This window comes from Phocoena sinus, chromosome 6 (genome assembly GCF_008692025.1).
Source record: "Phocoena sinus isolate mPhoSin1 chromosome 6, mPhoSin1.pri, whole genome shotgun sequence".
NCBI classification, from domain to species: domain Eukaryota; kingdom Metazoa; phylum Chordata; class Mammalia; order Artiodactyla; family Phocoenidae; genus Phocoena; species Phocoena sinus.
Genome location: NC_045768.1, coordinates 98,913,738 through 98,940,089, shown reverse-complemented (window position 1 = coordinate 98,940,089; position 26,352 = coordinate 98,913,738).

Genomic DNA, 26,352 nt, shown 5'->3' with positions numbered 1-26,352 from the left:
TTCTGAAATAAAAGCAAGGGAGCAGAACCATCCACTTCAAGCTACCCACCCCCACCCGCTTTGTCCTCTCTAAGCGTTCAAAATTGCTCTTATGTCTTTTCTTCAAGCTCAAGCATACAAGACTAAAAACAATTCAAAGTCTTGTCTCTCCAAGGAATAAGGTTTTTCAGGGGTTAATAATGACTCTATTTGTTAAATATTTACTATATTCCAAGCATTGTACTAAGCACTTGATTATATTTATTCAGTCTTCAAAACAACCCTGTAAGTGGGTGCTGTCATTATTATCAATTTCCAGATGAGGAAACTAACGCTCAGAAAGTCAATAGTCAGTCAGTAAGTGGCAGAGCTGAAACGCAAACCCAAAGTGTCAATCTAGGAATAAGAAAACCAACACCAGTTACCCCTATATAAGGCTGCCTTGCCGAGGCAAAGAGAGGATTCTAGTTATATGTAAGAATTCTGATGGCAACATTGCCTGTCCAAGTATAGAGCAAGCCAGACCGCAGAAGACAGTGCCTTTCAGACAGTTGGAGGGACCATTACTTGGTGCTGACACCATTTTTTTTTTTTTGCACTACAAACAGCCACAGTCTGCTCGCATAAATTGAGTCTTATTTCAATTGGCTCATTTGCTGAGAATAACAAGTCTACCTGACAATGTGAATGAAGCCAGAAAGGTCACAGAGGAGAGAGGGGATGGAGAGGTATTTTACTGGTGTCTCAAGAAAAATATACACTCTCATTGTGTTATTTCTTGTTACAAAAGTAATCTTACCTCATTGAGAAACCAATTAGAAAATACAGAAAAGCATACAGAAGATATCATTTGCACTCATAGCACAGCTCAGATGCTCAAATGACCACATGAACATTTAGGGACATATCCTTTCAGTCATGTATGTGTAAATTCACATATTTTTCTGTTTTGTTTTGTTTTGTTTTTTGCAAAAAACTCAAGCTCTGTACATAACGTTTTGTAGCCTCTTTTTTTCACTGAATATATTTCTGTGAACATTTTTCCACCTCATTACATTTTCTTCTTACTCCATCATTTGAAATGGCTACATAGCATTCTGCTGCACCGATGTGCCATAATTAGAACCTCATTTCTCAGAAATAAATAAACCAAGCACGGGGAAGCTTTCCTGCAGGTCAAGCACAAATGCTTTAAGAGATGGTAGATTGAGTGCTAAGATCAGGAAAGGAGGAAAGGAGGAGCGCAAGGAGCAGGGACATTGATTGGTTTGGGTTTGGATTTGGGGGTCTGCCCGGGGCTTTAAGAAATGGAAGCAGAGGGCTTCCCTGGTGGTGCAGTGGTTGAGAGTCCACCTGCCGATGCAGGGGACGCGGGTTCGTGCCCCAGTCCGGGAAGATCCCACATGCCGCGGAGCGGCTGGGCCCGTGAGCCATGGCCGCTGAGCCTGCGCGTCCTGAGCCTGTGCTCCGCAACGGAAGAGGCCACGACAGTGAGAGGCCCACATACCGCACAAAAAAAAAAAAAAAAAAAAAAAAGAAATGGAAGCAGAAACAGACATTGAATGATGGTGATAGAAATTTAAAAGGGAAACATTTCCTCAGAGGGAGTGAGGGGAAGGGAGCTGGTAGACTGGAAAGAGTTGCTGAGATAAGGGAAGAGAAGGACTTCTTCTGGGGAGAGAAAAGCTTTGTGGGGAGGTAAGCAAGAGTCCTGGTTGGAGTAAAGGGCAGATTTAGGGTTTGGTGGGGAATCAGGACCAAGAAGGAAAAGCTTTAAGGCACAACTCAGAATCTAATCTGCCCCATAAAATCCCAAGCCTGTGCTGTCTCCACCAGCACCATTCAGATGGCCAGTGACCCTGAGAAAGCTTGGATGTTGGAGGTGATCCTGATGCACTAATTATCTAAGAGCACAGCTACACAGATTGTGGAAAGAGGTGACCCTGTGGCTATATCTCCCTGGGAGACTGGCCAGTGGGTGTCCAGCTGGCCAGCAGAGTTAGGAGGGGGAGAGCAGATCTGCTCCTCTGACTACCCCGAAGTGCCTGATGTCACTGGCTCGGGACCAGTCTGTATGCTATTCTCCACTCATGGGCTCCAGGTCCATATGTGACAATAAAGGAGTGCTGAAGGGCCCAGCTCAGAGGAAGCTGATGGATCCCTCCTGGCATTTCTTCCTGGTCCTCAGCAAGAGGAACCCAATTGCCCAGGATCTTGGAAGTGAACCTGAGGGCCCAGAAAGGAGGCAGAGACCGTAGCAGCCAGGATGTGGAACAGTAGGCAGTGGGGGTGTTTTCAGTGTGCCTCTTTTTGACATCTGTCTTTAAAAAGAAAATCTGATTGATGGGGTTTCCTCCATCTGGTCAGCCCTTTTGAATAGGATTGTGGGGAGCATTTGCCTGGGATCTTGAAAAAGACTGGTGGGGATTTTGGAAATCATCTGTGGCTCTTTCTATGATGTGAAGACCTGTCTGTACCAAGGGAGCCTTGGGATTACATAAAGTCAAAACACCGTGTGCTATGTGACCTTGAGCTATTCTGAGCTTAGTTCCTCACTGTAAATAGGACAGATAATAATAAGATCTCTGTCATACACGTGGGGTTTAGAGGACCAATTGCTGCCTTTCTGAAAGAAGAGGTTGATTCAACACCTATCTTTCCTTCTGTCCTTGGGAGTGCGGTCTGGGAAAGCTGCCGTTTTCCTTAGAAGATTCCCCCCCCCTCCTTTCTGGGTCTGGGACCCTATCAGCCCTACCCTGTCAACTGGATGGATTCACACTAACAAGTGTCCAGCGGAATTTGTAGAAACGGTTCTCCAAATAGGGAGAGGGGGGAGTTGAAGTTGCCCTGGCCTCTCCAGCGCATTCTTTCTCCGCCAGCAAGCTCTATGGGCAAAAGAAAATTATCAGAAGGGGGTTCAAGGATCATGGAATCAGAAGCAGAAAAAATGATTCTATGACTCAAATGTTTACTGGCTGGAACAGCCTGACATATCTGTTTCCACAGCAGGTATTTGCCTGTCAGATGGATGGACACTTGTATCAGCCTGACAAGCCAGTCTGAAATGGTCCTTCCCCTAGGAGGGCACAATACAACTGATTAGTTTTCTTCTTACCAAATTACAGTCTCACTCCAATTTTATCTCCTTGAGATTGCTCCGAGACCACATTGACTGGAGTTTTGGGTGTTCCCAAATACTTGAGACCCACAATTACAGATATTCTCTCTTGACTTCCACAGTTGCCTAATCACTTCCATTGTGTATAGATTTTACTAGGTTTAACTCTCAGAGGAAAACCGTATTCCCTCATCACCAAGTTCTTGGGGTTCTCAGTTTCCCACTGTCACCACTTTTCAGACTGTAAATGTAGACAGAAAAACTTTCAGAACCACCAAGTGTTATTCAAACGTTGGGCTATGTCATCACTCTGAGTTGTTAAGAAAACCAGACCTCAGAGCGCAGCTTCCAGACAGGAGCCTTTTTCACTACAGAGACTACTCTTCCCTCCCTTGAGTGCAAGGGCAGCAAACTATGTAGGGAAGTTCAAGAAATGCTTACTTGACCATGTGTCCAATATTCTCTGTCTAGATTTTATTTGGGCTCATGGAAGCCCCTTACATAACTGATCTCTGGATATCTGTTACCTGATAGTTGCTTCTCATATTATTGCCGTACGTTTGGTTCAGCTGTCTACTCCCCAGTTGGTGCAGAACATCTGTCAGTGAGTGGTATGAATATTTATTGATGCCTACTAATTAACCAAATAAACAGAGAAGGCCACAGACCTGATGTCATGGTCTTTGAAGAGAAAACCCCTGCGTGTGGGGTCAGCAGAAATGACTAGTGATGATAAGCCCTAGAATCTCTTTGTGGGAATGTGGAGGAGGCTCCTTGGTTGTTAGGAAACTGCCTCTATCTCTCTGAGTGGTGGGCCTCTCATTTCTGATAATGGATTATCGATGGCTAAGCTCCCAACCAACACAAACTCTTCAACTCATCCATTCTCATGGGTGGAGGCAGTGAGGCTGGGCATGGATTACAAGGCCCCTGAAGCAGACCCTGACGAAGCTGCTGGCCCTAATTATCACCCCCTGTCCATCTCTGGCCAGTGTAGACCTCCCAGCTGGTGGCTGTCACAGATTTCCAGGAGATGGTACATTAGTTTTTCCTTTCCACATACTCATGGGGGACTGGGACCCCTTCCCCAGTCCTTCCCACCATTGGATCTCCATGGCCACAGCCCACATTCCATGACTCAGCATTCACCCTGTGCCTGGAGGCTCCCCGGGCATGGTCTGATGGAGTACCCCTCCGTCCAGCACTGGACCCTCCCTGGTCACCTCCTGCTTAATGCTCCCCACCAACCCCCAAGCCATGAAACCTGTGGGGTTCCTGGGCACAAAAGGCTTTCTCTGTCTCCTTCCCTGAGTTCCAAAGGGCAAGTTCAAACAGTTGCTAATCAGGGAAGGGAGGGGATACAGAGACAAGGATGGAGCAGTCAAGAAACAATAATGCAGCCTTGGGGCAGGGTCCTGACTCCCCTTCAAGGGATACACATAGCATTATCCTTGAGCTCTTCTGCAGAACTAAAACCCCCACCCAATGGAAGGTGCTAACTACTTGATGAAGCACTCTTCATTCCAGAGAGAAGGTCACAGTTTGCCCATCATCACCTGACGCCAGATGATCTCTGGATTGAAGGAAAGCGGGCCCTGCCACTCTCTGATCCTTATCAGTAACCCCACCCCCTTGACTATAAAACTCCTCACAACTGCTTCCCTGCCCCCCATTCCCACCCCAGGGTTGGGACACACAGTTTTGAGGATGTTAGCCCGCTGTGGTCCCCTTTGCCTGGCAAAGCAATAAAGCTATTCTTTTCTACTTCACCGAAAACTCTGTTTCCGAGATTTAATTCGGTGTACAGAGGCCAGATTCAGCTTCAGTGTTAACCAAACAGGGAGTCATTTTCCGCTGAGTAGTGTCCAGGCACAGGGCAGGTGGAGGGAGAGCTGGATGCAGTTTCCCTCACACACATTAAAATCAATGGTGTTTGCTCATCTGGCAGAGTGACAGCTCATTTCCTCTGGACAGACTGGCTTCACAATTGTTCGTTCAAGGGGAAATCTGATAAGAAACAATAGTCTGGTCTTTGGGAGCATTAAACCGTTGTATTCTGATTTAAACTTCAGGGCCACTGACTGTCTGGTTTCTCTTCTCCTTTAGTATTTTCTGTTTTTTGGTGTTTTTCTGCATTATTGATTTTTGATTATTTCCTTTTATAGGGCTGCTATAAAAAGAAAGAGATCCTCAAAACCAACAGGCAAAATGTGAACGTTCAGTGAGCTCTTCACCTACAGTCTGAAAGGGCAAGGTCTGATCCATTCAGTTTGGTCAGGGCTGAGTTTTGTTTCTTTTGGTTTGTGTTTTGTTTTTTGTTTGTTTGTTTGTTTGCTTGCTTGCCATTTGAGATGTTTTATTCCAGTTTCTAGGTATGACCTGGTAAACCAAGGTTTAGAGGTTAGCAAAAATGCTATGTTAACAGACCCATAAAATAGAATAAGCAGAACTGAATCCGTTTGTTTGGTCCATGTAGTCTTAGCTAGTTAACTGTTGTCTCGTTGATATTCAGATATCAGCAGATAAAGGAGTTGTCACGAACGTCCCAAAGCTCTTCTGGGGAAGGAAGAAAGAAGAGGTTGGACCCATAGGGACCCATCGCAGTGCTGCTGTTGATTTGTGGGCAGTTGTGGGCAACACCAGTCTTTTGGCCCTGGGAGGAAGGCTGCATCTCTTCTGAGCATGAGCTGCCAGGATGCACAGCTCAGAAAAACCATATGGAATAGTAATAGTAATGTTGAACATAATCCTTCTGTTGGTTGAAGTGCAACAGTTTTCCATGTTCTTTTAGTGAATTACCTTATTTAGAATCACAGAATTATAGATTATTATGCAGGAAGAATGGTAGAGAACATCTAGTTCAAACTATGCTTTTCACCAATAAGGGAGTTGAAGCCAAGAGACATAAAGTGGCTGAAAGATTTCCTCTTACTCCCCATCACAGCCTGGGGAAGGTGGCAAGTCAAGTGGTCTTATTTTGTGTATTTTCTGCAGGTATTAGGTGCTGGCCACTTCTGCTAGGCTCCGAGCATACAATGATGAACAAGGCAGATGTTTTCTTGACTCTCACAGAGGTTAGAGTTTGGGGGATGAGACTGATGGATAGATAACCACAGCCCAGTTTGAGGACTGTGATAGGATGCTGTGTGACCTCTGTGGGAGGGGACCTAACCCAGACTGAATGTGACCAGGGCAGTTTCCTAGAGGAAGGGACATGTAGAGTAGAACCAGGATACGAGGTGAATGAGTTAGCCGGGTGAAGGATGGGCATGGGCTGAGGATGAGGGCCAGGAAAGCTAGGCAGGGAAAATTGAAGTGGTCGACTGAGTCCTTCCCCAAAACTTAGCATTTGGGGGACAAACAAAAGTCTAGTTCCAAGTGACTGCAAGACTCAGCACATTGATTGCAAGAAGCATGGATGGTGTGGCTCACTATGTGGCATTTTTAATTTCACTGTCACAATAGCTGTGGGAAGGGCTTATGGCAGTTATCATCAAGAGGAAACTGAGGCACAGAGAGAGTTCAGCTACATGTTCAAAGACATGGTGGCCAGATTAAGAAGAGAGCTTGCTCTCTGTTTGGGGAGCCCTGGACACACAAACAGAGGTACAAATGAGGTCTGAAGTGTGGGTTGGGAGAAAAATGTCTAGCAGGTGAAGGGGTGAATTCTGCATTCTGTCCTGAGTATCAAGTAGGTGTGATTTGGGGCTCTGTGTCATTCCCAGAGTTCATAAGAGGAGAGTGGGGGATTGACAGGATTTAGAATTTTGAAGTTGGAAAGAAAAATCTTTGTGATGACCTACAAGGAGTTGTATGTGTGTTCAATCCAGGATCCCAAGTCCGTTTTTGAACACATAAAGGGGTTGCAGTTATCTTAAGAGGCATGGTGAAACTTTTAAAATAAAAGAAAATTTAAATAGAATCAATTTAAATCAATTTTACTTTAAAGAATTCATGGGAAGAACTATTAAGAAATGGGACTATTGCAGAAATGAGCCATCTGTAGATTCACAGAAAGACCATGAATCTCAGTTGCTCCCCAAGGTCTAGGGTTCAGGGTGAGCTGCAGACTGGAAGGTAAAATAAGGCTTCTGCTGATCTGGGGAAGGGGTATTGTGAGAGGATCTGTCCTATCACCCTCACCTGCAGAAGCACAGGATGAGGGGAGGGCTTCCTCCCTCTGTGTCTCTAGGGTGTAGTCTTTGCTTCAGGGAGTTGACGGAGGAGAACTAAGAAGAATGGCACAGATCACTGGGTCTAATTCCAGATTCCCGGTTCCTTCTAATGATGAGATCCTTTTGTTATGTCAACTCATTTTTCTTAAAGGATGTTTAAATGAATGTTTAAAGCATGTTAGGATATATTCTCTTACTTGACATCACGGTGCAGTGAAAGAGCTGAGGTTTGCATCCTTGCTCTACACTGATTTACTGCATGGGGAACAGCTTCCTCAACCACTCTAGATTTCTGTTAGTGACTAAGTAGGGAAAATGCCTAGTTCATGGTAGTGCTGCAAAATCTAAATGGTTAAGGGATGCAAAATGCCTAATATAGTGTGTAGCACATATTACGTATGTAGTACATGACAAGTATTATTTCCACTTATCCATCTGCTCACTCATCTTGTGATTTAATATGAAAAGTAAGATGACTGACAATCCATAGATGAAAAAAATGTGACTCAAAGAGGCAGAGTGCCTCATGTGTCATCAGATGGCTACCAGAGATCAGAGCTTGGACTTGGAAACAAGTCTTTTGCTGCTCAGGCCAGTGGTCTTTCAACTACGTGCTAACAGTAACATGTGGCATTGGCTGTTCTACAAATCCTTCCTGGTCTCCCTTGGAAGCAGCCAGATAGGCATTTACTGGCCCTCAGATTTATTCTATATTTTGGTTCCAAAATTGTTTTTTAAGATAGCATCAAGAACTATTTCTAGATACCTGGGAGAGAGGTCATTTTTCAGATAATTTCTCCAAGCAAACACAAGCATAGCCCTTGCAGGAAGGCTGCAGTATGTGTGTGCAGACCGACAGGCTTCAGCAGCATTAGTAGGTGATAATGAAGAACCAGAACACTAAGTCCCAGCCCAGGCTCTGGGCTCTGTCTCCCCATACTCCAGATGGCTTGGCTTCCCGGCCTGGAAAGAAGAGGACGTCCCGGCAGGGGGCCCTTCTAAGCATGAATTCACAGTTATTAGGAGCAGTGGGGCTGGGCTCCTTCAGAGGCCCCCATAATTGGCTGTTAGGGGGAAGCAGCCGAGGCACGTGCAGCCTCCAGCTCACCTATTGTGGGCAGAATGTTACACACAGACATTGAATTGGGCTCCCAGTCAGGAAAACTGGGATTCTATCATTTACAAACTGGGGCAAGCAACTTAACTTGTTTATACTTCCATTCAGTTATATGTAAAACATGCCTAATAATAATATCTCCTCTGCCAACTTCAGAAGGTCATTGTAGGAATGAATCAGCATATGAAAGTTCTTTTACAAACTGCATATATGATGTAAAGCCCTATAGCATTCGGAGGTGGAAATAGGGGGCAGATTGACCCTGAAAGAAAGACAAATTGAAGTATCAAGAAGTTGAACAAAGAGAAACAGATTATATCTTTAGGGTTTAAAAAATGAATTAGTAATTAATTAATACATTAGACAAGGATTTATGCATAGCTTACTTCTTGCATCATGCAGATTTTACTATAGACCTAACAATTAAAGACAGGTTGCCCTGTTCTCAAAGATGTTGACAGATTGGACAGAGAGGTCTATAAAAAGATCCATTTTAGTGCAACAGGGTAAAAGTTGTTGGATTTTTTATCTAATGCTGAGTAATAAAGAGCCCCCAAAACTAGTGGCTTAAAACACCCATGAACATTTATCATCTCTCAGTTTCTGCAGCTCAGGAATGGGAGTGGCTTAGCTGGGTAGTTCTGGCTCAGGGTCTCTCATGAGGTTGCAGATAAGATGTCGTCTGGGGTCGAGTTATCTGAACGTTTGACTGGGGCTGGAGGACTCACTAGAGGAATGGCTTACTCATAGGATCTGGCAAGTTGATGTGGTTGTCAGCAGGAGGCCTCTGTTCGTGCCCTCTGTGGCCTCCCCACAGGCTGCTGGCTTCCCTAAGGTGAGCGATCAGAGGGAGGGCAAGTGGAAGCTGCAATGTCTTTCATAACTATTTTGGGTCATTGTCACATGGTCACATCACATCCTATTGGCTACATGGTCAGCCTAGTTCAAAGCAGGTGGGACAACACAAGGGCAAGAAGATGATGGTGGAACAACATGGAGAGTGGCTACACTGCCATCATGGAAGTGTGAACAACGTGCTTCAGGAGAACAGGCTTTGGACTGAGCTTTGAGTAAAAATAGGGGTTTGTCAGCACTTCAAGTTGGCTGCACTTCAAGTTGCGAGGAAAATGCACTCATTGGCACAGAGTTTTGAAATGGACTCTCATGTTTGGAGAGCTGTGAGAAGTTCATCATGGCAGAGACAGCTTGTGGTGGCAGAGGGCAAGAAGAAGGTATACTGGGGCCTAATTATAAAAGACCCTGAATACATCTGAAGCTAAATAGTGTAGATTTTCTCCTAGAGGCAATGGGGAGCCCGGCTGACATGATGAGCATTTAAGGAAGGTAACACAGAAGCATGGAGGTGGGCTCAAGTGAGAAGAGACAAGACACTACTGAAAAGCCAGGAAAAGGTGACAAGGGTGCAATTAGAACATGGCAGGGAGGATGGAGAAGGAGACCTGTTTGAGAACAATTTGCTATAGAAACAACAGGATTTGGGAGTTCTAGAAATCACTGAGTTTGATTTTCTTTTTTCTACAGAAGGGGACATTGAGTCAGAGGGATTCATTCAAAGCTAATGAAACTTTTCACTAAATTTTTAGATTGCCAATTGCAGGCAATAGGAACAAATTCACAGAAACAAGTATGTGTGTCAAGACTTAGAAAGAGAAAGAATGAGGCTTTGGGAAGCAGTGAGCTCCCCATAACCTGAGGTCACTGATTATTAAAAGATTGCAGGGACCCTTTGCTAGTGCCCTTGGTTGAGTTAGGGTCCTTCACTGCAGTTAGAATGTTCTGCCTCCTACTTTAGATGTCAGCTTCTTCCAGGCAAGGCCTAGTCCCTGTCATCTTGTATCCCCAACACCTGGTCCAGGGCCTGGCACACAGGAGGAGCTCAGAGAATGCTGGGAGCATCACTGAAGGAGCAGTCAAACCATGGCTCAGTGGATGGATTAGATGACCTCTAAGGTTCATTTCAAAGCGTCGATAATTCTGAATTCCTATGAGGAAGGCAGCTTGGCCTAGGTGATGTGGGGAAGATAAAAGAGTTTAGCAGAAGATGATGGCTGTGGTGAGGAAAGGGACACTCAGAATCGGGCAACAGAGTCCATTTTTAGAACTTTTAATTGTATTCTTACCATGACTTCTCATTAAAGGAAAAATGATAGTTCTAGAATATCAATCAACATTATGTTGCCCGAAGTAAAAATGGACAACTTGAGGGGTGGGAAGAAGACCAGGGGAGAGCTCCGAGGCCTTGCTGACCAGACTTAGGTCCCCTGTGTGTTGGGGGTTGGAGGTGGGAGTGATGAGCGGGCACAAGTCAACTGGCTCCGGGCTGCAGCCCCCAGTACTCTCCTGGTGGGAGGAGAGGGAAGCAGCAGAAACTAGGATGCCCAGTGATCCTGAGACCCAGCCTGAGGCTGAAAGATCCAGTGACAGTTATGAGACAAGGCTGGAGGCTGCTAATATGTATGTTAAACATATGGAAATGAGAGTAAATAGTGGAGCCGTAGAGCCGGGGAGACAAATATTGAACAGGGTCTGGGCCTGAGACTAAACCAACACAGGGAAATGAGAGGCTGCTGAAAGCAAATGAGCTACCAGGGCAAGGTGCGGGAGGGCAGAGCAGGAGAGATGCTGAGGACGGGGCTGCCAGTAGCATCCTATTGGCTCTGGCCACAAGCTGTCACGCTTGAGTAGTGGTGTCACAGAGAGGCATGCATGCCAGTGTGGGGCCAGGCAAGCTTCAGCTGAGTTTGCCGTCTCTGCCCAAGGTTCCATTTCTTTGTGCATTTCAACCCTCAGCACCTTTCTCCCCAGTTTCTGGCAACACTCTCTGTCCTCTAATCTCCACTCCCACACATGAGCCTGTCTCAGATTGCAAATCTCCACCAGACTCACTCCCTTGGGTTGGAGCCCTGGAGAAAGCCAGCTCCAGAATGTTGACTATGGAGATGACAGAGGCTTGGGGGCAACAGGAAGCTTGGAAGAATGGGGAGGGGGTGAAAAGGAACTTGTCTCAAAGCTCAGCAAGCAAACACATTATTTTTTACTTGGAGGGTATCATTCAAGTTGTTGAAGAAAGAGGGGTGGGATTCATAACAAAATGTCTTCTCTTCTAGAAGACACATATGAGAGATGGTAGTTGCAATGGCAGATCTGTCCAAACCACGGGAGATGAGTTAGGAGAGAAAATCCACCAGCTTTGCTTCTGTCTGAGAGCACCAGGCTCTGCCCCAGCTCTTTGCTGGTCACGGGGGGAGCGGGTATGGGGAGGGTGTGCAGAGCAGTCTGTGTCACTGTCAGGAAGGGTAAAATCCTCAAGTGGATGGGAAGGGGGAGTGTGGGGGAGAGAGAGCTCTGCCATTCAAATTCAAGGATTGCCCCTTCTTGTCCTTCCAATCCAGCAGTTACTATGACCCCTTGGGGAGATCTTGGAGGTAAGGGAAATTGTGGGAGAGGGCTAGGTTCCCTCCAAAGCTTTTCTTGCCTACCCCCATGATCAGGAGTATTACATAAAGACAGTAGATGTCACTTGACTGGCCTCATTTGTCAGATCCAGTTCCATATAAAATAAAGCTCTCAGGAGATACAAACCAAGTAAATACATATTCAGTAGGTTTTAGGATCAGAGCAGATGGCATGTTCTAGAGCTTGGGACACTATTTAGGGAAGACTTTTGAGGGGGCACTAGAGGAGCAAGAGGTGATGGGGGCATGGAGTCAGGAAAATGGGTCTAGAAAGTAAAGTGGAGGCTCCTGATGATAAGCCCACTTCACTGTTTGTCCAAAGCCAACCTAGAATAGAACATTCTTGGTCCTTGTTCCCTAGCAGGGCCAGTGGACTTGCCAAGACTCTCATCTCATTTAGGAATCTGAGGCCATCCTGGCCCTGCCCCTCTAGCCCTGGAACCTTCCAAAATGTTCTCCTCCTCCACGCCAAGACTATATTACCTGTCAGGAGACATAGAGACTGATCTCAATTCAATTAACTGCAGTTTCACAAACATTCATTGTATGTTCTGCTAGGTTCCATTCTTAGAGGATAGGGCAGGAAAAAAAAAAGATAAATAAGGTACTGTTTGCTCTGTCCAGAGGATGAGAGTCAGGTATGGGGGGCAGATTCATCCACAAATGGCTGAGATAAGACCAAATGTGATAAAGACTAAAACAGAAGTTTCAAATAGATGAGGAGAGCAGAAGAGGAAAGGGTTCACTAGGTTCTGGCCAAGAGCATCTGTGATGGCCCCATGAAAAACATACAGTTTAAGCAAGGCCTTGACTCTTGAGGGAGCTTTCCAGGTAAAGAAAGTGAAGGGTCAAGGGAGCTAAGAATAAGACAATCCAAAGCAGATTGTGGTGGTCTTTTTGAGGCAGAGTGAAAGACTCGGGTATATGTTTAAGGCTATCGCTTAAGAAGAAGGCTGTCTCCAAACCAGAAGGAAGGCTTTCACCAGGAACTGAATCAACCAGCCCCATGATACTGGACTTCCAGCCTTGGAATTTAGCATCAAGGTAACCTTGACCTTTTGCCATGGTTCAGAACCATTTTTAGTTCAGTTTCCAAGGCCAGCCCTTTCCTGGTATACATGCAGTTGCCAGTGATTTCCTAAATTCACAATGAGAACATTCATCTGCTTGACCCTTACGTCCGGCTCCATGGAATAGAATCAGATTTGCCAGGCCAGCCCCTAAGGGAGTAGTCATTGCCTTGTGGACAAGAGACCTGCAATTTTGCAGCTATTGCCTGATGTGCCCACATGCCAATTTCTGGCCCTTCCCAGGTAAAGAAAACTAAGGGGACTGAAATGAAGCTCACAGCCCATTCGGACAAGACAATGGACCTAAGTGACTTAGCAGTGCCTGGAGCACAGTAAATGCACAGTGGCTTTTGTTGTAATTACTATTAGCCAACCTTGATTAAAACTCCATGAGATAGGTTTTGTTATTTTTTTGTTATTCCCATTACATAAACTAATATACTGAAGCTCAGAGAGATTATGTAATTGTTCCAAGGTTTTATGGTTAGTTGGTGGAGAGTCAGCATCGAAATTCCAGTCTGAATTTAAAGTCTGTGTTCTTCCCACCATGTCTGTTGCCAGAACTGCTCAGTTGCCAGGTGAAGACAAGGGTTCTTGGATCTCAGCCAAGGGACATTGAAAGGTTAAGGTGCCAGGGCTGAAGAGGGTGGCAAAAAGCTCATCCACTCACTCCTATAATTGAAACCTAATCGTCTCTGTAACACCTTCATTGGAAAGTAATCAGTGTGTTGGCTGGGTAGCTAACTATGGGCTGTGAAGCTCCCTGAGAAGCCCAAGCAGAATCAAACCTGTATGAGCATCACCCTGCCTCCAGCCCATATTCACTCCCCATCTGCTGTAGGCATCTCCTGGGGCAGCCTGGCCTGGCTCTGCATTCTTATCCCGGAAATTAGCATCTGCAGCCTCTCTGGAGTTTTTACATGTGTATGTCTCTTTGGGAGAGAAAACCTGTGTCTTCTGGAAATATCTCAATTGGTGGAGCATCACTGGGATTGGCACCTTGGTCAAGCTTTCTTGACTGTCCAGCTCTAGCCATGGAGGACTCAGAATGGCTCACCAGAAACTACACTGGATTCTACCTCTATGTGGGAAGACAATTATTTTGTTTTCTTTTACTTTCTTCCTGAGATAAAACTCTTGCCTCTACTTGTCTCCTCTCCCTGGAGCTGGGGCCACAGGTCCACCACCAGGAGCCATTTGAACCAACTTGCTGTGTAATGACTGCGATGGAGTAAATTGTGTCCCCCACAAATTCATATATTGAAGTCCTAACCGCCAGTGTGATAGTATTTGGAGATGGGGGCCTTTGGGAGGTAATTAGGGTTAGATGACAGGGTGGTGAGGGTTAGTGCTCCCATGATGGGATTAGTGCCTTAATAAGAAGAGACAAAGGCTATCTCTTCATCATGCAAAAAGGAGGCTGTCTTCAAGCCAGAAGGAGGGCTCTCACCATGGTGCTGAATTGACCAGCACCATGTTATTGGACTTCCAGCCTCAGAATTCAGCATCAAGGTGACTTTGACCTTTTGCTATGGTTCAGAAGCATTTTTAGTTTGGTTTTCAAGGCCAAGTCTTTCCTGGTATACATGAGCTCTAGTGTCTGGACTGGAGTCTTCACCTAGATTACTTGTCCAGTATTCCATTGCCTCAAGGCTGGGTCCCTACCTTACTTTCTTTACCAATCTTTTGAGTTTCTACACCTAAACGCCAGGGACCCTGTTGTCTCCAGCCAGGCCTCTCTGATCATGAGCACGTATTTGCATCTTCACCTTCACACATGGCAGCCTCTGAATCCCCATATCATAGGCTGCCCCACCTCCTCTCCATGTCACTGCCCATTGACCCTGGCAGCTCCTTCTTGATACTGAACACTGTCCATCATCTTTTACCATACCCTTCAGAATCAAACCCTTTCCTTTTTGCCTGCTTAACGCTGGAGCTTCACAATATGTCTACAGATCCCTGATTCTCCTGTTCTCAACTTCAGCTTTTATGCCAGTGCTGCATGGGGCTCCCTGGATGGGTGGGCATTGGTTGATTTGGAGCCCTGTTAAGAAGTTCAATTTCAGGGCTTCCCTGGTGGTGCAGTGGTTGAGAGTCTGCCTGCTGATGCAGGGGACACGGGTTCATGCCCCGGTTTGGGTAGATCCCACATGCTGTGGAGCGGCTGGGCCCGTGAGCCATGGCCACTGAGCCTGCGCGTCCAGAGCCTGTGCTCTGCTATGGGAGAGGCCACAACAGTGAGAGGCCCACGTACCGCAAAAAAAAAGGAAGTTCAATTTCAAATCCCAAGTGATCCAAACATAAATTCTAGGGAAACTTGAGCAAACTTCATATTCTACCAATATTTACAAAATAAGATAGAAAGTCAACATAGAGGTCTTTTGTCTCCTTAGGTAGGTTTATTCCTAGATATTTTATTCTTTTTGTGACCTGTATACAGAAAATTATAAGACACTGATGAAAGAAATTAAAGATGATACAAATAGATGGAGAGATATACCATGTTCTTGGATTGGAAGAATCAAATTGTGAAAATGACTCTACTGCCCAAAGCAATCTACAGATTCAATGCAATCCCTATCGAACTACCACTGGCATATTTCACAGAACTAGAACAAAGAATTTCACAATTTGTATGGAAACACAAAAGACCCCGAATAGCCAAAGCAATCTTGAGAACAAAAAGTGGAGCTGGAGGAATCAGGCTCCCTGACTTCAGACTATACTACAAAGCTACAGTAATCAAGACAGTATGGTACTGGCACAAAAACTGAAAGATAGATCAATGGAACAGGATAGAGAGTCCAGAGATAAACCCACACACATATGGTCACCTTATCTTTGATAAAGGAGGCAGGAATGTACAGTGGAGAAAGGACAGCCTCTTCAATAAGTGGTGCTGGGAAAACTGGACAGGTACATGTAAAAGTATGAAATTAGATCACTCCCTAACAACATACACAAAAATAAGCTCAAAATGGATTAAAGACCTAAATGTAAGGCCAGAAACTATCAAACTCCTAGAGGAAAACATAGGCAGGACACTCTATGACATAAATCACAGCAAGATCCTTTTTGACCCACCTCCTAGAGAAATGGAAGTAAAAACAAAAATAAACAAATGGGACCTAATGAAACTTAGAGATTTTGCACAGCAAAGGAAACCATAAGCAACACCAAAAGACAACCCTCAGAATGGGAGAAAATATTTGCAAATGCAGCAACTGACAAAGGATTAATCTCCCAAATTTATAAGCAGCTCATGTAGCTTAATAACAAAAAAACAAACAACCCAATCCAAAAATGGGCAGAAGACCTAAATAGACATTTCTCCTAAGAAGATATACAGACTACCAACAAACACATGAAAGAATGCTCAACATCACTAATCATTAGAGAAATGCAAACCAAAACTACAATGAGATATCATCTCACGCCAGTCAGAATGGCCATCATCAAAAAATCTAGAAACAATAAATACTGGAGAGGGTGTGGCGAAAAGGGAACCCTCTTGCACTGTTGGTGGGAATGTAAATTGATACAGCCACTACGGGGAACAGTATGGAGGTTCCTTAAAAAACTACAAATAGAACTACCATATGACCCAGCAATCCCGCTACTGGGCATATACCCTGAGAAAAGCATAATTCAAAAAGAGTCATGTACCACAATGTTCATTGCAGCTCTATTTACAATAGCCCAGAGACAGAAACAACCTAAGTGTCCATCATCTGATGAATGGATAAAGAAGGTGTGGTATATATATACAATGGAATATTACTCAGCCTTAAAAAGAAACGAAATTGAGCTATTTGTAATGAGGTGGATAGACCTAGAGTCTGTCATACAGAGTGAAGTAAGTCAGAAAGAGAGAGACAAATACCATATGCTAACACATATATATGGAAGTTAAGAAAAAAAAAATGTCATGAAGAACCTAGGGGTAAGACAGGAATAAAGACACAGACCTACTAGAGAATGGACTTGAGGATATGGGGAGGGGGAAGGGTAAGCTGTGACAAAGCGAGAGAGAGGCATGGACATATATACACCATCAAACTTAAGGTAGATAGCTAGTGGGAAGCAGCCACATAGCACAGGGAGATCAGCTCGGTGCTTTGTGATCGCCTGGAGCGGTGGGATAGGGAGGGTGGGAGGGAGGGAGACGCAAGAGGGAAAAGATATTGGAACATATGTATATATATAACTGATTCATTTTGTTTTAAAGCAGAAACTAACACACCATTGTAACATAATTATACTCCAATAAAGATGTTAAAAAAAAAGATAGAAAGTCAAGTCATTATGAAATGATATCCTATTCACTTACGTTAATGAAAGCAGCATAGCACAAAGCCATTCCTCATGATCCAGATATTGCCCCAGCCTGTCTGACAGAGCTTCCCAGTAGCTGAGGATGTCTCCAACTCCTATCCTGTGCTTGGACACCGCAGAGACATGGAAAGAATGTCTTCTGAGAGATGCAGAGAAGACCTCTCACAGGTTATATGCAGGACTGGTCAAAGAAACTGACCAGGCTGGAGGAGCTAGGATGGCAAAAGTGGACTGTCTGGCTGCGGCTCTCAGTCACTGAGTTCCTGACAATGATCAGGGATGGTGCCCAGGGGTGAGGGCTGTGGTGCCAAATACATTTGAGATTTTTAGGTTCATAACTACCCCCATCACAATGCAAAGTAGACAGAACCATCCTTTCCTTCCACATCCACTTCCTACATTCTTAAACTAACTTTGATGTTAATTTATGACAACCCTCTATCTTCCTTCTCATGAGGGATAAAGATGATGTCTATTTTAACCTGATCTGATCTTAGAACACATAAGTTTCTTTTTCTGGGGTAAAGAAAAATAGGATTTACTTCCCTCTCACCCAACATGGTATGGGATTCTGGTTCCCCAAGCAGGTGTGGATGTTTTCCAGCACTCTTCAAAACTTCTGCAGAGGACCCTGCAGGTATCTTTGGTGATTTAGCTAGAGAAAGCCATGGTCCACGTGAGACTGACAGGCAGCTGAAATGGAATTCAGCTGACATGACCAGTGGGCTGCTGCCCCCAGTGGGCTGAGTTGGGGGTGATCCATTCACCAGAGTGCCCTGTGAGCAGTGCTTTTCCCTGTTATTTTAGCAACACAAACCCGTGTAAGAATATCTGTCATCCAGCGAGAAGCAGGGAGTCTCAGAGATGGTAGTGATTACCTGAGGCCATGGCTCTGTTCACAGCTGGACTACCATCCACCTAAATGTTACGGTTTGGCAGATGAGGTATCTGAGGCAGATGAGGTATCCGGCAGGTAGGTATCAGACCCCTCACCTACCATGTCCTGAAGTCCTTCATTAAACAGTCACTCTTCTGTCTCAGAATGTCAGATCTGGAAGCGACTTGAAGGTCATCTAGTACATTCATTTTCAAACTTTCTCTGCTCACAGACCCCTTGGATAATCTGATGGAAATTACCAATTATTTTGCAAGTACGTGTACAAAATAACCATACACATGAACCCTCTTTTCAATTTATAGGAAATTCCTGGATTCCCCAAACCCATTCATGAACCCCAGGTTAAGGCCCCTTGGTCTAGTCCTATCTCTACATTAATTAGGTGAGCCATAGATGATAATAAGCAGCTTGCCTGGGGTCACTTCCCCAAAGCATCATTATATCCTTAGTATGGACCTTTTCCAGGCTTTCTGAGCTCCCTCTGAAAGTGAGAATACCCTACAGGGGTAACACTTTTAATGTATGCTCCAAACTAGCAGGGATGAGCAGACAGCTGGCTGAGGGCAAGATAGCCCCTGCATCAGGGAGGGGGATGCCTTGGATTCTCACCCATGAAGAGGGGGGAAGGTCAGCCAGTTCTAGAGCAAATCCTTTCCCGTCCATGTGACTCTTGGCAGGTTAATTAACATCTCTGAGACTCAATTGTCTCATCTTCAAAATGGAGATAATAGCAAGGCTTATGTTTGTGGTGGAAGAAAGGAGATCCTGGGCATGGAAGGTAAAGCCGGGTAGCTGTTCTTCGGGGGAGGCCGGTGGCCCAGGCCCTGCACCTGTAACGTGACCCTGCAACCCAGAAGCACTTCGTGCTGATTTTATGCTTCCTTTTTTATGCTTCTCAACCAGGCTCCTTCCTGGCTGGCCCTGAGTCTTAGGCCCCCTTCTCAGGAAATACGATGCCAACAGCAGAGAAGTTGGGGCCTTAAGTAACTGCCTGCCCTGCACAAGGTGAGCTGCAGCCACCCCCCTTGCCTCCCTGCTGCCTGTCACTGTCTCCTGAGCCAGCGGCCATGAGGCCAGCTTGCCCCCTGCTGGCAGCCCAGCCTGGGAAAGCCGGCCTCCTGGTGTGGGGCTCTAGAGTCAGGGGTCAGCTTTCAGCCAGGGCTGAAAGGGGGCCAGCCTGGGACTCGGTGGCCCCGGCAGGGCCACAGCCACTTTCTCCAGGCAAGAGGCAACACTTTAGGGTGAACCAGAGTTCAGTGGTCGATCTGCAACAAGCCCCCATCCCATACGCACACAGAGGATCCTGCTGAACATGAACTCTGAGGGCAGCTTGATGCACTGGGAAATGAGAACGGGTCAGGGGTGGATGAAAGGAGTGAAGGCAAAAGTGTGCATCAGGGCCCCTACACAAGGCTTGGGTGTGTGTGTGTGCGTGTGTGTGTGCGTGTGCATGTGTGAAAGAGCTAAAGAGATGGGAAGTGAGAGAGACAAAGTCAGAGATAAAGAGACAGAGAGAGCTGCACAGGGAGAATATAGATGTATTTACATAGCACCATTCAGCCCTCTCCCTTTGGGCTTTGGAAATTTCTCCGAGTGCCCAGTGCAGGACACAAAGGCCAGACCAGCTCGGACGGAAGCTGAAGCAGGTAAACTTTAGAGACTGTCTAGGGCTGCAGCAGCCCACTGAGTCAGAGCTCCCCAGTGAAGGAAGTGAAGCAGGCAAATCTCTTATCTTTCTGGAACAGTTAAATCCACCCCCCTACTCCCCCCGCCGCCCTGCCATTCCAGCACAAATAGAATCCAGCCCTTCAAGGCGGGGCTGCGCTGTTCCCATTTATAGCCGCTGCTCGCCTTTCAATTTGTTCTTAAGATTCAGTGGCTACAAATTGCAAAGCTTTGGTCAGCTTTTGAGTGGAAGCAAATTTTCCAGCAGGGGGAGGGAGTGCGGGAGGCTGCAGAGGGGGAAGGGAGGCAGAGGAAAAAAGCTGAAATAGAAAAATTGCTGAAAGGCCTCTTGCAGCCTGTCAGGAGTATTAACTTAGGATGATGTAGGAGAAACGGCTAAGTGGTTTCTGTGTCAGTTACACTGAATCAAACTTGTTCAAATGTATGCATGGGAGTGTGCGTGGCAGCAAGCCGAGCCCACCTCAGGAATGGAAAACAGCCTCTTAGTTTTAAGAGTTTTTGTGTGTGTGTGTTTTGCAAATATGAGAAATGCTATGAATAAATTAGATTAGAAAGAGGGAGAGCTCTGGGGGAGGGGCCTGTCTGACCTTCTGCTGGAGGGATGGGAAGGGAAGGGCTGGGAGGCCAGGGCCTGGCTGTCTCAGAAAGAAAAGGGAGATAGGGAGGTGGGGGGGGGGGGGGGGCTGTGTCCACAGGGTCTGGGGGAGGCTGGGGAGGGGTGCGCTGAGCCCACACACCGAGTGTGAGGGAGAATCCCAGGGCCGCAGAAGGAAAGAATGCACTCTGACAACTGACCAAAAGGAGAAAAACCCTGTACTTGCCTCACCTCAGATTCCCAGATTCCTCTACCTTGTGCTCCCTAAGAGAGGGGCAGCAGGGAGAGATGGAGTACATATCCAAGGGGGGCTGGTTTCTGAGCCCACTTTTAGCATAGCCACCTGACCTCAGACATCACTCCTTTATTTTGAGTGCTTGCTGCATGACAGATATGTTTAAATTTAATTTATTTTTTAAATATTTAATAAATGCATGTAATACAAACTATGGACCAGTCATTGTCTTAGAGCTTAATGGATATTAATTCATTTAACTATAGTAACTGCCTTATGGTGTCATTCTACAAAGAAGGAAAATGAGACCCAAGAAGGTTGACTTGCCCAGGGACTGACCCTAGGGTGACAGCTAAGAGTCACATCCTTGTATAATCCCCCCTCCTGGAGTGCAGGGGGACCCATGACTTGCTTCTTTTTTTTAAATTAATTTTTATTGGGGTATAGTTAATTTACAATGTTGTGTTAGTTTCTGCTGTACAGCAAAGTGAATCAGTTATACATATACATATATCCACTGTTTTTCAGATTATTTTCCCATATAGGTCATTACAGAGTATTGAGTAGGGTTCCCTGTGCTATACAGTAGGTTCTTATTAGTTATGGCTAATAACTTTTTATGGCTGAGTAATAGTCCCTTGTATATATGTAACACATCTTCTTTATTCATTCCTCTGTCAGTGGACATTTAGGTTGCTTCCCCAAAGAGGAACACACCGAGGCTTGCTTCTAACCAAGAAAATATGGCAGAGGTGATGGGATGTCATTCTATGATTATGCTGCCTTATACAAGACTCTGTCTTAGGAGTCCTGCATGGCCCTGCCAAGTGTGGGGAGGGCCGCGTGGCAGGGAACTCTGGGCAGCTTCGAGGAGCTGAGGGCCACAGTCCTACAACCGTAAGGAACTGAATTCTGCCAACACCCAGCAAACCTAGAAGAGGACCCCAGGCTCTGATGAGGTTGTAGCCCCAGTGGACACCGTGACTGCAGCCTGGCAAGACCCTGAACAGAGGACCCGGCTAAGTGGTGCTAGGAGTTCTGGCCCATGGAAGCTGTGAGCAAATAAATGTGTTTTGTTTTTTTTTGCGATACGTGAGCCTCCCACTGTTGTGGCCTCTCCCGTTGCGGAGCACAGGCTCCGGATGCACAGGCTCAATGGCCATGGCTCATGGGCCCAGCTGCTCTGAGGCATGTGGGATCTTCCCGGACCGGGGCACGAACCCGTGTCCCCTGCATCGGCAGGCGGACTCTCAAGCACTGCACCACCAGGGAAGCCCTGTAAGTGGTTTTTTAACACACTAATGTATGGCAATTTGTTATGTGGCATTGGAAACATAACATGATGCCTGAGCTGACCTTTGAACCCTTGCCTTAGGGTTGTTCTGTGCTATTACTTGCATAGCCATGATTTCTCATAATCCTCACAGTAACTCTTAAGATGGGGTTCTTCTATTTTCATCTTATGGCTAAAGAAACTGAGGTTCAGGGAGGTTAGTTGATTGAGGCCCCACAGCTGCTAAGGGGCTCCATGGGAATTCCAGTGTCTGTGGTCTCTCCATCACAAAGCATTCTGCACATGCTCACTGCTGTGGGGTGTGGTACATTCCTCTACCAGATTAAAGGCTAGATCAGCTCACCACTGAAGGCTTACCCAACACACCTCTTCTCTGCCTTATTTTTTGTACTTCCCCCACAACTCCCCCTTGCTTTGCTTGCAGTTTTTTCAGCATGTCCTTTCTTCTCTGCCTTCCTCCCTCTCCTCTTCCTTGTATCCTGAATCCCACCTCCTAGAGTTTCCCTGATGTCCCAACTCACTGCCCTATATCCCAAACCTCATTAAGTGCTTAATAACTGCCAGGAAAGGTGATGAGTGGGGAAAGAACAAGACCTGTTCTCACATTCCACCTTTATCTCCTTGCTTCTTTCCTTATTCTGTAACTTGTTCTAGGACTTGCTTTTTGTATCCTCACTGCTGGCCCTGATGGTCAGCAATCTGGCATCAGAAGGTTCCTCCCCATCCTAGGAATGATGTGGGAGAAGATAAACTGATTTCAGGGGGTCTCAGGAGCAGGTGGGGCCCTTGGATGACAAGCACATGTCATTCTCTCTGCTGCCTCGCCTCTCAGAGATGCCCACTCAAGCCCTTTCTTCCCACCTTCACGTGGCAGCCAACACCTGCTCCACAGCAGGAGACAGGCTCCTCCACCCCTTTCCCTATTCACCGTCTTGCCTGAGCATCTGACATCACCTTAGCTAAAGCTCTTCCTCCTTCCTCCGTGTTGATCATTTAGGGCTGACAGCCTGGAGGACAGCCAAGGGAATGGCTGCCCCTCCACTGACCTCCTCCATCTGGCCTCTCTCTTGGATGGGAACTGGGAAGACGGTCAGTGAAGAAACAGCTCCTGGAGCCTTCACCAGAAGGTAGGTAAACCATGCCAGGATTGCTTGTCCCCTGGCCAGAGGAAGGGTGGCACAGTGCCCAGGAGCTTTCGAGGGCCCTTGTTATGGTAGAAAACAATGAAAGCACCCTAAGCCCCGGATTCTTTACAATTTACCTTCTCCGTTCTCAGCCTAGACCTCCAAGAGGGCAATTCAGCCAGATCTCAGTGCCCCTGCTCGTACACAAACAAACATGCATACGCACACACATATATGTGCACACACAAACATGCATACACACACTCACACACATATGCAGACGCCTGCTCCCATGCACACACAAACGTATATACACATACATATGTGCCCACAAACATACATATACACATGCACACACAAATATACACTCACACACATGTATACACACACACACATACACACGCTCACATGCACATTTGGCCCAGGATCCAAACACTTCATTCATTCCCTTGATATTTCTGCATAAGCTTTAGACACTTCCAGCTCCCATCTGGGAACTGTCCTTTGCACTTGACACTTAAGCCTCCTTAATTTGATACTCTTTTCTATGCTCTGAGCAGTGTACATAGGATAAAAACACTGACCTCAACACAAAGTTCTTATAAGAATCAATTGAGACAATATATGTGTTTTCTGGGGTGGAAATGGATAAACAAATTAACTGCAGCCAAGTGGCCCAGCAGAGCCCGTGTTTATTTGGTCTTTGTGCAAGCAGTGGGATGAGGGTCCAGGGAGCCTGCAGTTTGCATACTTGCCCCATATTAGGACTTTTTACAAAACATTGAGAAAAGAATTTTCTTCTCTTTCTAGGTACCAGCTTTTTGTTTTTGCATCTCTTATTGTTATTGTGACAGGCCTGGGCACCAGAGGAGATACGGGCCCTCTGTGGTGAAGAGAACAGTTGGGACAGGTCCATTTTCCTCCTGTTTATGTCAAGTGATTGACTTTCAGTAAGGAAGGAGGGGGCAGTTAGATCCAAAGGCTAAAGAGGCTGAACTTTGTCTATCTGGATTCAGATACCTCTGTTAAGAAGCCTGGGATTTAGGTATGAGGTATTCTTCTTCCCATCACCCACCTGGTCCCTCCAGACCACATGCAGCCCCAGCACCCTGAAGGCTCAGAGAGAGCAGGTGTCTCCCACCAGCTGCACAGGGGCATTGAGGCACCTCTCCCAGGTGAAACAGCTCCTGTGCATGGTTGGGGGGTGTGTGTAGTTCTAGGGATTCTCAGGTACAACGGGAAGACTTTCAATAACGAAGACACGATGGTGCCCTGCCGTCAGGGTCCAATCACCACCACCTCTTGGAGATTATTGTTGACAGGTCCTGTCCACTTATACCCATAGGTGGTGAAGCCCCAGACATTCAATTCTAGATTATTGTTTCATTCATAGTGATCATCCCCAAAGGAAGATGTATGGCTTCCCAGTCTGAAGATTCAGGCTCTGCTCCCTCCGGGACATCTTGTGTGAGCTTCTAGCCTGTTATCCCTTTGGTTTCTGATGATACTAAAGGAATCCAAAACCCAGACTCAGAACTGATGGACTCCATCTTCAAATATTTATGAAGCACTCCAAGTGTTCCCAACACTGTCAAGTCTGTTATCACTGCTGTTATGTAGGATGTTTAGTGCAGGTTAGAAAGAGGCCTCCCCTTGGACCAGAAAAATGGCAAAGGTTACAAAAAATGACCCCTTCTTTGTGCTGACCAATTAGAAAAAGGGCTCATGGTTTGGGGATTTCCATCCCTACTTTGCGCACCATAGATGAAAATTCTATTCCTTCCATAGAGAGCTCACAACCAAATTGAAGGGACAAGACAGATGCAAAGAAAATGTACATGACTGCATACAGCTTTAAAAGGTTTTGTATGTGACAAGGGGTGGAGAGGTCACCCTGTAAGTCTTCCTGGAAAAGGTTGAAGGCTGAGAGGCCCTGGAAGTTTGGGAAAGATAGGACTAAGGGCATGTCTTGCCTGATGTTTCTCCTTTGCATCAGAGAGAAAACACCACCACTCATAACAATTTCAGACATGCCAAAGTTGTTCAAATCTATGATTCAAAGAGCCAAGAATTCTATATATAGCTGTTTAGAAAGTGTGTGAAATATTAAGCAAGTTGAAATCCATGAAACTGACACCAACAGATTAGGATTGTATCTTGAACTTCCCCAAGAAGAGTGGTCCAATGCCATCAAAACAATACTGATGTGATAGTAATCAGAATAACTACCATTTGTGGAGTACTTGCTATCTGCTAGACATTATGCTTTGTGTTTTGGATGTAATATCTCATTTAATGTTCATGCCACTCTTACAAGGTATATGATAGTTTTCCAATTTTATAAATAAGTAAACAGGCTTAGAGTAAACAATGATAAGAGCCCTTATGCTGTGCTTATTATGTTCTAGACACCTTTATAAACACACATACACACACACACACACAAATATATATATATATCTCCTCATAGTAACTTACTTAATCCCTACTTAATCCTCAGAATAACTGTATGAAGAAATTGTACTATTTTTGCACAATTTTTCTGATGAGGAAAATGAAACCCAAAGAGGTTAAATTGCCTAAGATTTCAAAAACAATGCTCAATACAGGGAGATCAGCTGGGTGCTTTGTGACCACCTAGAGGGGTGGGATAGGGAGGGTGGGAGGGAGACACAAGAGGGAGGAGATATGGGGATGTATGTATATGTATAGCAGATTCACTTTGTTATACAGCAGAAACTAACACACCATTGTAAAGCAATTATACTCCAATAAAGATGTTAAAAAAAAAAAAAAAACAATGCTCAGAGTCCTGTGCCTGGCAAATGAGAACCAGCCTTCAAACCCAGGCTGATAGGTCTCCTAAACCCAACTTCTCATGCCCTAATGTAGGGCAACATAGCTCCCAGTTTTCCATGGAAGGAACCCTAATGGCAGAGGCATGAACACATACCCCCAGGGATCTGGGAGTGTTGCCTAAGGCAGCTAGCTGTCAGTGTAAAATTTCTTTGAAGCCATATTTTTTAAGCTAAATTAAATTAATTTATTCTTATACAGCAGGTTCTTATTAGTTATCTATTTTATACATATTAGTGTATATATTTCAATCCAAATCTCCCAGTTCATCCCACCCCACTACCCCTAGCTTTCCCGCCTTGGTGTCCACACACTTTTTCTCTGCATCTGTGTCTCTATTTCTGCCTTGCAAACCGGTTCATCTAGAGACTGTCATACAGAGTGAAGTAAG